Source organism: Arachis ipaensis, chromosome B5 (assembly GCF_059453495.1).
Source record: "Arachis ipaensis isolate K30076 ecotype BB chromosome B5, ASM5945349v1, whole genome shotgun sequence".
Classification (NCBI taxonomy): domain Eukaryota; kingdom Viridiplantae; phylum Streptophyta; class Magnoliopsida; order Fabales; family Fabaceae; genus Arachis; species Arachis ipaensis.
The window spans coordinates 21,541,327-21,553,392 of NC_142440.1; positions in this window are offsets into that span (position 1 = coordinate 21,541,327).

Consider the following 12,066-nt stretch of genomic DNA (forward strand, 5'->3'; position numbering starts at 1 on the left):
TATTATATGTAAATAACTAATTTAATTAATTTTTTATATTTAACATGATTCATTAATTAAATCCATTATTTTTCATATTGTCATTTTTACATGATATTTTATTCTAATTTAGAAATATATACAACCTTTTTTAAGGAATGTTGCGACGACTTTTGGGCTAACATTTAATTTTAAAATTTAATTGAATGTTAGTTTAATATAATTCGATAAAACTTTTAAACGAAAAAGATTTTACTAAAGTGTTTATAAGGAATGTTATAATGATTTTGGATATCATGTTGTTTTTTAAAAAATGCAATTTTTAAATGATGAGTATCATATTTTATTTGATTATATTTTATATATTTTAAATATATCTTAATTTTGAAATTATCTTAAAGTGATATTTATTTAAAATATTTAAAATTTTAAACTTATCGTCAAATATATAATATAATATACATAAAATTAGCTTTGGAAGTAATCTTATTTGAACATTGCCAATGAGTAATAGTTCAAATGGCATAGACTCCCCATACTCGATTAAGAGGTTGCGGGTTCGAATCTCCTATCTTTCCAAAATTTTAAGCCAATGACTAATAGCTCAAATGGCATAGACTCCCGGGAGTACGTACTCCTCATCTAGCGCCCGACGCTCTGCTAGGGTTTCACTGCGCCGCCTCCATAGTTACACCTTTCTTTGTCTTTTCTTCGTCAAACTCTTTTCCATCTTCTTCTAATTTCTTTTCTACTTAGCTCCCTAATTTTCGTTTTCTCTCCCATTTCATTCCTCTTTTAATTCATTCCATTTTCTAATTCACTCATTCCATATATCTTATGTCTCTTTGGAATCATTGAATACCAATTCTGATTTTCTCTACACCATGAGCAACAAATCAGAGACTCAGAACTCTCATATAATTGCTATGACAGTGGAGGGTGCCAGCCTTCAAGTGGCACCCAAAGAAATATGAAACTGTTCTCGTGGAATTATCGGGGTTTGGGGAGACCCCTGACAATCCACAATCTTAAAGGGATTTGCAAATCCTACTCTCCCGATGTTGGTTTTATCTGTGAAACAAAAAATCAATCTCGACAAGTTGAAGGAAAACTAAGATCTTGTGGTTTCAAGGAATGGTTTATTGTAGATCCGGATGGATTATCAGGGGGTTTGGCAATGGCATGGAGGGATGGTTGTACTGTTCAGATTTTACAACATGGTAGATTTTTCATTGCGGCATCAGTTTTGACAGCTGGTTCTAATGATCCCTATGGTGTTCTAGGTGTTTATCTCAGTTCAAATGATCAACATAGAATGGCTCAATTTGCTGAATTAACTTCAATCACCCAACAGTTCGATGGTAAGGTTGTGTTAATAGGGGATTTTAATGCCATTTCTAATCAATTGGAGAAAGAAGGTGGGGGTGCTAAATCTCCTTCTTCTATTGAAACCTTTAATAGTTTTATTGATGATAATTCCCTGATTGATATTGGTATGGTCGGAAGACCATTCACTTGGTCAAATAGACGGAGGGGTGATGAGTTGATATAGGAAAGACTGGACCGATTCTTGGTAGGAGTTGATTGGCAGCAACTCTATCCCAATGCAACGGTTCTTAGACTGTCAGAATTAGGCTCGGATCATGCCCCTCTTCTCCTAGACTCTAATCCGAGAACTGAGAGATCTAAACGTCGATTCAAATTCCAAGAAAGATGGTGTTCTAATGATGAAATAAGGCAGATTGTTAGAGAGGTTTGGCATGAACAGATTGATGGTTCAGCCATGTATATCCTAGCTCAAAAAATAAAGCGTTGTCGGCATAAGATTATCAGATGGCAGCAAGAACACAGATCTAATTCGAAGGTGGAGATTGATTTACTACAGTCGGAATTAGAGGAACTTCGTTTAGCAGGAATTCATGGAGGCGACATCATTTCAGAAATAGAGGACAAACTTGAAAAAGCATTGCAAAATGAGGAATCTTATTGGAAAGATAAGTCTAGAGTCAAATGGCTCAAATCTGGTGATCAGAATACAGCTTTCTTCTATCAGAAATTTAGAAACCAAACCCGAAGGAATAGAATTTGGCAACTAACTGGCAGTGATGGTGAAGTGGCTACTTCAAATGCTGGTATTGCTTCTGTGGCTGAATCTTATTTCAAGGACATCTTTTCCTCCACTTGTCATGAGAACCCTGAACCTCTGTTTATTAATTTTGAACCTAAGGTTACAGCTCACATGAACCGTAGGCTTCAAAGACCAGTGACTATGGAGGAAGTGAAACGTGCAACATTTAGCATTCATCCTCAAAATGCTCCAGGAGATGATGGTATGACAGCAAAATTTTTTCAAAGCTTCTGGAACATACTTAGTGGTGATGTGTTTCGAGCAGTTAAGAGCTTCTTTTCTGGAGGCAGAATCTTAAAGGGTTTTAACCACACTCAGATCTGTCTTATTCCCAAGATTTCGGATGCTAAAGATATGACTCAGGTAAGACCAATAAGCCTATCTTCAGTCTTTTACAATATTATCTCCAAAGTATTTGTACATAGGCTTCAGGGTATGATGAATAGACTAATTAGCCCTACGCAGAGTGCTTTTATTAAAGGCAGATTAATCTCTGATAATATCCTAATTGCTCACGAGTGTATGCATTACTTGAAGAACAAAAAAAGGGGTCTCGAAAATGAAATGGCGCTAAAATTAGATATGAGTAAGGCATATGATAGGGTGGAATGGAACTTTCTTTGGTTTATATTGGAGAAGTTTGGTATTGACTCCCGATGGATCATGTGGATTCGAGAATTAGTGACAACTGTTTCTTATTCTGTTATTGTGGAAGGACAACCTTATGGTTTCTTCAAACCAAATAGAGGTATTCGACAAGGAGATCCTCTATCCCCCTATCTTTTTCTTTTTTGTGCAGAAGGTCTCTCCTTCTTGCTACACAAGGCAGAACAAAACATACTAATTCAGGGTCTTCAGATACATAGGCAATGTCCCAAGGTCAACCACCTCCTGTTTGCTGATGATTCCATTTTATTCTGTAAGGCTAATCTTGAAGCATGTTCAAATATCCTGCATTTATTGAATTCTTATGAAAGCATCAGTGGCCAGAGGGTAAATCTTAATAAATCTGCTATATTCTTTAGCCACAACACTCCGTCTACTACTCGTACACTACTGGCTAACTCTATGAATATTAATCATATTGGGGCTCAGAATAAATACCTTGGTTTGCCTTCTACAGTCTCTAAATCGAAAAAGGCTTCTTTTAGTATGATCAAAGAAAAGGTTCAGAAAAGAATCCAAGGGTGGAAGCGCAATCTTCTTTCGTCAGGTGGTAGACACGTATTGCTTAAGGTAGTGGGAGAAGCTATTCCTATTTATACATTGTCTTGCTTCAAGTTGCCTGATGGTTTAATTTCGGAAATTCACTCTCTACTTTCTCAGTTCTGGCGGGGACAAAAAGGTTCTGAAAGGAGGATGGCTTGGATTAGCTGGGACACTATGACTCGCCCACGAAAAGAAGGAGGCCTTGGATTTAAAGATCTCAGAATCCAAAATCTGGCGCTTTTAGGCAAACAGTTTTGGCGACTTGTAACACAGCCTACTTCCTTATTATCCAAAATCTTAAGAGGTAAATACTTTAGCAATGGTAATGCTATAACGACAGAAATTGGAGTCTTACCTTCTTGGGGATGGAGGAGCATACTGGAAGGCCGAAAGATTGTTGAAAAAGGTCTTAATTGGGCTGTGGGTACTGGTGAGAATATCTGAACCTTTGAGGATCATTGGCTGCCTCATCCGTATCCTTTAATGATTTCTGACATGCCAAATAGACAGGCTATTTCTGAGTTGGTTCCAAGAGTTAAAGATCTAATTACTGAAGATAGAAATTAGAATCAGAATCTCATTCAAGAATTATTTCCCCAAGACGTTGCAAACAGGATTTTGCTAGTTAAAATTCAGCAGAGTAGGGACAAATTGCAATGGGATTTGAACAAATCCAAACAATATGATACAGCTTCAGGTTACATAATTGGCTATTTATTTTACCATCCACCTCTGGAGCTTTGCCCTAATTATATGCAGCAGAAAAAACCGTGGATTGATCTATGGAAGTTGAACTTGCCTCACAAAATTAAACTATTTATCTGGAAAGCTCTCCATGGCCGACTTCCGGTGCTTGCTCAGATTCATCACCGCATCCCATCTATATCACCAATATGCCCTTGCTGTCATGAAGCAACGGAAACAGTCACTCATTGTTTGATCGATTGCTCTAGAATTAAAGACGTATGGTCTCAGAGTTATCTTCGTGACTGTCTTCCCCCTCAGAGTTCTAACGACTTTTGGACATGGTGGACTGCATCAACAGAGATACTTAACCCGTTGAAGAATGCTGACCGTAATCCTCAATTGCTTGCCATCATTTGCTGGAACTGCTGGAAAGCTCGCAACCAGTTGATTTTTGAAGGTTCTACTTCTATGCCGTCTGCCATTCTAGCAAGCTCTGTCAAGTTGCTTCGTGAAATCCAAAGAACTCCCAATTTAGGTCGTTATCTCCATGAGACAAGCTCTTAGTTGCATTCAATTTGATTTATCATTATTTCTTCTTTAAGATTTTTCTTCGTTTTTCGACCACGCACCGTTGGATGAATACCTTCAGTGTAGTGTTTTTGGGAAATCCCCACCTTTTATTATGCTGTTCTGCTTTTGGACATCTTTGTATTTCATTTTTTAATAATTAATGAAATATAACCTATTATCTTTGAAAAAAAAAATCTTATTTGAACATTAGAGATTTGATAAAGAAACATAATTCTAATTAATATTGGCTAACTGTATCTAAAACTCAAGACTTTTTTTTTTGGTGACTTTAAAACTCAAGACTTTGATTGATAAAAAAGAGTATCTATTATTTCAATTTACGATGCTGATTATTAAAATTCACGATTAAGTACGATGTTAGTCTAAGATTTAACATAAAAAATGAATTCGTTTCTATTTTTTAGCATTTAAATTTGCTCTTAAAATCTATTTTAGTTTTAAAACCGTTATTTAGACAATTATACTCTCACTCGCTGTGTTTACAGCCAAGGACTTACAGGTTTACAGGAATCGAAGCAATGGCTTTAGGTCTCTCCGAAATTGCCTGTGTTGGGAACCACCAGTAGGCAATAGTTTTAAAGTTAATTGTGATGCAAGCTTGTATATGGATTCAAATTTAGCGGGATTTGGGTGTATTATTAGAGATTCTAAGGGAGATTGGATCTCGGGCTGCTCTGGAAGCATTCCCCCTTGGTCTATAATCAGATGTGAATTATTTGCTGCTTGGAGGGGGCTGGTTTTAGCTTGGGATTGCGGTTTGAGGGATATTATATGTGAAACAGATTGCCTTGACATTCTGCCCATCATGCATGAGCTTACAAGTGGGTATCCATCTGAAGTAACATATTTGGTTCACAAGATTCAGGAGCTTTTATCTCATCCTTGGCTTGTTCATGTTGAATGGGTGTCCCGAGAAGCAAATAGAGCTGCGGATTGAATGGCTAAATATGGTGCCAAGAGTAACTCTAATCATGTTATTTGGTCTGAGCCTGGTGTTGATCTCCAACGAATCATCCGCTCGGATTTAGAATAGTTTTTGCTTTGTTTCTTTCCTTGTTTAGTCACCAAAAAAATACTCTCACTCGCTGATCACCAATAAAAGCATTAAGCACTCCTCACCAAAATTCGTTATTGTGAACAACGAGGAGTAGCGGATCACACATTGACTTACATACTTTATCCATTCAACCAACACGGAAACAATAATAACTGAATTCCAAACACAATTTATCTAACTAAGCCTTACCATCTTAAATTTCAAATTATAAATTTCAAACAACATATGAGAATACTGACTGTGGTTGAAACCTGAAAGATGTAATTCTTCTCCAAATTGATTCACAACTTCAAATACAAATTCATGAAATTAGGACAAAATTCTCCAATCAAACAGCAAGCAGCACTCAATAACAAGGCAAAAATTAGGATAAATTACTAATGAAATCTATGAATCAAGAAGCAAATTCAATACAGAAATTGAGAGCGTCAAAATGTCTTACCAGAGACGAGGGAGAGGGTGGGCAGAGGTGGAACAACTACGACAAAGATAGTAGGCAGAGATGCTAAAAGACGAGTAAATCTCTATAATAGTCCCTGAGATTCGCGTGATTACCCAATGTAATCTTCAAGATCCCGATTTTTCCATTGTAGTCCTCCAGATAGAGCGTCCGAGTACTCATAGTGGTCCTTGGACATATTTCTGGTGATGAGTCATTACTGGAACGCTTATGTGGCATCGTTTTGCCATGTTGGATGACTCCAACAACTATCTGAGCTGGCTCATTTCCAATTTACACCCATATTGGTCTCTCCCACTATATTTAACCCTAAATCTCCAAATTTTGATAAACAGCTACAAACAATTCAGTTATATTTCGAAGTCTGCAGTTACCTAAAGAATCAATCATAATCCATTAACTAAGCTAAAGGAAAGAGGCACAATGCAGTGAAGAAATAAGCAACCTTGGCACCTTTCTACATTGGCACCCGAGTCGGGTGCTTAAAAGTCGACGGCATTGTAGCCTGAAAAAGAAGAAAAACTCATATTTTCATTAACTAAAGAGAGAAAAATCAGAAGTTTAATTAGACAAAGTTTATGGCAAGACATTATTAGTACCTGAATCTCTAGTGCCAAATTGTGGCCTTTGAAAGAAAATGCTACGATTCCAAGAGCATTCAAGGCAAGAAACAAAGATGCAGAAGATGATGGCGATGACAAAGGTTCATAAGAGATGGAGGGTGGCCTTTGTTGGCTCACAGATAGAACCCAAACCATGGTGGAGTAAGTGATTGCTTTCACAACACCTATGAGTGAGAGCCCTGCAATTGAATTGAGGTTTGGAAGCTGAGATAGGACAATGGATAGAGGAGTGAAAACCAGGTACCACTCCACTGTGGTTAAAGGATTTGAGGTACACGTTAGACCACAAACTATTTGGAAGAAGGGTTTCATGGTTTCCCCTCCTATAAGGATCAATGCAGTTGTAGTTCTTGCTGATAAATAAACAGTTGGGAAGAGAGCAAGCCACACTCCTAATCTTTCCCCTGAAAAAGCAAGGTTGAAACCTTTTCAAATCATGCAATGATAGTTTTAGAATTGTTATATGTGTATGAATCGTCTTCAATTAACTTGGTTTGAGTACCCAACATAGTTTTTGAGGATCAATTATGTGTAAAGCATTCTTGCATTGTTAATTATGCAACTACTTTACATAAGAATGTGATATAATAAATAAACTATATCAAATATACTCACCAAATGCTGCTTGAGTAAGGAGAATCTTCCAGAACCCATCAAGACTAGCAAAAAGGAGGTCTAAAACAACGAAGAGGTGTGATCCAAACCCAAAATCCCCACAAAAATTCCGAAAAACACCAAAAAGAATACTGAGCTGCTTCTCAGATCTCCTAGACGCAGATCTCTCAAAAAGTGAGCCTCGCAAGCATCATGACCCACATGTAAAGGCTCAAACTTGACAACAGAATCGAAACGAAAGCACCACTCACGAAGAAGTCAGAATTGGTATCGGAACCCAAGTAAGAGTGAAGGAAGAGGGAACAGAGGGTAACGAAGGAGACGATGAACGCAACACAGTATTAATCGATGTAGAGGTGGGATTGAAGGTGAGCATGGTCGAACTTGAGCCTGAAGATTTGGGTATTCTTCTCGTCAAAATTGAGCTTGTCTTTATTCTTGGGCCACTTTCTGAGGTCGGGAGCAGGGCCTTCGGGGGCGCTAGGACGGCGAATGGTAGCACAAAGGCCGTTGGACGTGGAGGGTTGGGCATCGGGGTGATGTAGGTTTGGAGAGCGTAGAGGAATAGAATTGAGAGCCTGAAGAATGTGATGAAGAACGCGAGGAAGAGGGAGAGCGAAGCGTGCAAGAGTGGGGCTTTGTACAATATCACCAACTGCGAGGGACCAATATGGGTATAGTGGGAGGGACCAGCGTGGCAAAACGATGCGACGTAAGCACTCTGATGATAACTCATCACCAGAAATATGACCAGCATGGCAAAACCACTATGAGTGCTCGGAGCTCTATCTGGAGGATTACAATGAAGAAATCGAGATCTTGAGGACTACATTGGGTAATCACACGAATCTCAGGAACTACTACGGGTTTTACTCGCTAAAAGACGAACGCGAGCAGAGATGCTGCCGTAGCGAAGGCGGTAGAGACACAAGCGACGGTGCATGAGTTAAGCGGAGTAACAACGTAGGAGGAGAGGTCAAATGGAGCAACGATGTCGGTGACGACGGAACTTCCTTCGATTACAGAGAAAGAAAAGGGAGAGAAACTTGCGAAGCCGTTGCAATAGCAACATCATCCTTCGTGCCACCTCAAGTCTCCACTGGAGCTCCCTTTGCGCCTCTCGCCGCGCCTTCCTTTTGGCTGCCGCCTCCTCAGGCACCGCAATTCTCCTCGCTGCCAAATCCGTCCTGAGGCACTGCTCCGCCGACCCTTGCCTACCAGAATCTGTCGATTTCACCTCATGGTTTTAGCTCTGCGCATTAGGGAAGACAAAATGATTTTAGGGAATGAAATATAGGAAATGACCCCAAGGGGTGAAATTGTCCTTAAAAACTTTTTTCTCTTGAAAGGACAATTTTAAAACCAAAATAGAGCTTAAGGACGAATACAAATACAAAAAAAGAAGTTAGGGACGAATTCGATTTTCAGATTAAATCTTAGGAATCAAAATTATACTTAACCCTAACAGTTATAATATTACTGATCGAAATAGTTGTTTGTAATTATTTAAATATGTACGTCATTTTTTTCGCTTTGCAATTTATACATCGATTTAAGTTGCAATGGAACTCATGGAGGAATTTCATATAGGAGTAACTCGACTTAAGAAGAAAAAATAGAAGCTTTAACTTGTTTATTATGCATTTCTAATATTGGGAGATCACCACTTTATCACATTTGGAAGTCCTATTTTAGACCTTGTTCTGGACAAGAATAATATGATGAGAATTCGATTAAATGAGAATAGTACATTACTAGCTCTATTAATAGGTAACAGATATGTCATTAAAATAAATAAAAAATTATTATCTCAAAAAGCTGTCAAATCATGACATCAAAACGTACCTTTAAGGTCGTAAATGCCTAACGATTATTCCATCAAAGGTATAATATAGGAAAACGGAAAACTCATGAGGAAAGAGATAATTCACACAATCATACTAAGTGCACAACTGACTTAAGATTCTTTGTATTATTATTTGCAAATTTAGCATATTGGACAAGTCAAGCATGGATATAAAATATGAAAGTAGATTGATATTTTTTTTTATAAATATTAATTACTATTTTGTTGGAAATTATTGGCAAATATATATATATTTAAAACGCTAACCGGATCTTTTAATATCTATTTTAATTAGAACTTTATTATTAGTTATTTTGTGTTCTTTTTAAAATTTTTCTATTATGCACAAATTTGTTTAATAATTTAAATGATTATTTATGCACAGAAAAAATTCTATAGTGAATTTTATAGTTTTTGTATTTTTAGTACAAAAATAACTTTTAGTTTTACCAAAAAGGCAACTCTTCTACTAGTTGCATATTTGGCTTTAAGCAATATTTTAATAAGTTATATATTCTGAATATTAGGCAACACTTCAACGGTTTGCAAATTTAAACTTATAAGCATGCATAAAAGGATTGCATTTTATAGCAAATAGGCAACTCATTTTATAGTGTCCGAAACGTGAGAGAAAAGACAACATAGCAAAAGTGTTGTCTTAAACACACCTCTGAAGCGTTGTTCTTTTTCAACCAAAGGCAGCACTAATTAGGTGTTGCTTACGAAAGCGTTGCTTTTGAATAAAAAAAGCATTGCCTGTAATCTAAGACAATGGCGATAAGGAGTTCAAAAACATTGCTTTAAGTACAAAAGTATTGCTACAGATCACAAGCAACCTTTTATCAACTTTTAGGGAAAAAAATTTAAATGTTATCTCAGTCTGAAAATATTGCAGTGCATGGAGTATGTAAAGAAGTGTTAGAAGTGCTAACTTCATGGCAATTTACATCAAGCCCTACATCATGAACTCATTTATGTGGTTCCAACAAGACCCTTTGCAAAGAGGGGGATGTATTTGTTAGGACTGTTTTCCCAAAGCACTGGGCAGGTAAAGTTCTTAATGGTGGCGATAGATTATTTCACAAAATGAATTGAAGCTATGCCATTATCAAGTATTACTTCAGTTCAATGTCGGAAATCTATCTGGCAAGAGGTGTTAACGAGGTTTAGAATTCTTGAGGTTATAGTAACAGATAATGAATCTCAGTTTACTGATTCCAAGTTTTGAGATTTCTTGAGTGGATTAGGAATTTGTCAAAGCTTTGTATGGGTAGCGCACCTCAAGCTAATGCGCAGACCGAAGCCACAAACAAAATAGTTTTGAAAGGATTAAAGAAGAGGCTGGACGACTTTTCGGGTTCATAGGTCGACAAATTATGGTCAATCCTATGGTCTTATTGTACTACACCTCAATCCTCCACTAGAGAAACTTTGTTTAGGTTTATTTATGGCGAAGAGGCAGTAATTCCCATGGAAATTGGTGAGCCCATCCCGAGATTGTTGCTCGGCAATTCGGGAAGGAGTTTGAATATTGACCTTATTGATGAAGTGAGGTCAGGAGCCAACCTAAAGTCAGGCCAAAGAACTTATAAGAAGGTGATCTAGTGTTAAGACAAGCCAACGCTAGATCCTCGGCGTATTAGAGAAAATTAGTTCTGACTTGAAAAGGATCTTTCAGAGTTAAGAAAAGTCTAGGCAAAATGGCATACAAATTAAAAAACCTTGATGGTTCTAAGATTCCGAAGACATGAAATGTTGTTCATCACAAAAGGTATTATTCTTAGGAAGGTTCTGATATTAGAATAAGGGCACACTTTTCCTATTAAATTAGGTTTTTAATGAGGCCTTCTTATTTTTGAAATGTGTATTCAGTAATGCAAGTTATTTGATGCTTTAATAATTAGCAATTATTTCATGCTTTATGGCCTATTTAATTCGCATAAGTGATAAAGCTAGGAACAATGGCTTAACAAGTAAATAAAAGCGCCTTTAGTATTAATATCGATATGACAATAAATGTGCGATTTAATATCGAAAAAATGGTAAAATAAAAAGCGCATTTAAAGGTGATAAAATTTAAATAACAGACTAATAAAGTCTTTGACAGAATTTTAAACAGTTAAATATCTTTCGAAAAAATGAGGAGTAAGTTGTCTATGAAGGCAAATCAAAATACTAAGTATAATAACTTAGGAAATCTCACAAAGGGGAATTACACTATGCCAACTATTTTCGCATCTATTACTTTTTAGAAAACACCGACTTTGGAGACGTCCAGGTCGGGGGGCTAAGAATTTAATTTGCTCGAGCATATTGTGTTCAACATAAAATACCCCATCCACTGTAGCGCGCTCAGCGTTCTTAACTAATGAGGTGAGCTCTTCGATTTGCTTCATGAGCTCAAAAACCTGCTTCTTAAGTTTCTCTTCCCTCGCGTCAGAAATATTTTTTGCCTCCTCCATTGATTCAATTTTAGTTTGAAGGGTTTTATTCTCTTATTTAAGAGTTGCCAAGGATTCATTTAAACTTTAAACCTGTGACTTCACCTCCTTTAGTTCTTTTTCTTGCCCTGAATATTTAGAGTGAAAGTTAACAACTTCTTTCTCAGCATCCCTAATATAGATGGCTGAGCAAAGTAACATCCTCTAAACATGGGGAAGGGTCTCCTCGAGGGGTAGTTTAGCCATTCCTGACTTAGCCTCATCTCATGAGGTATTCATTAATAAACACGAGAGCCTGAAATTCCTTCAACAAAATACAGCCAAAAGAAGTTAGGAAAAAATCCCAGTTGCCTCAACACGACCTTTTCCTTTTCTTCTGTTTCTTCTTTTTAGGAAAATTAGTGGGAGAGGGGTTATCTAAGTCATGAAT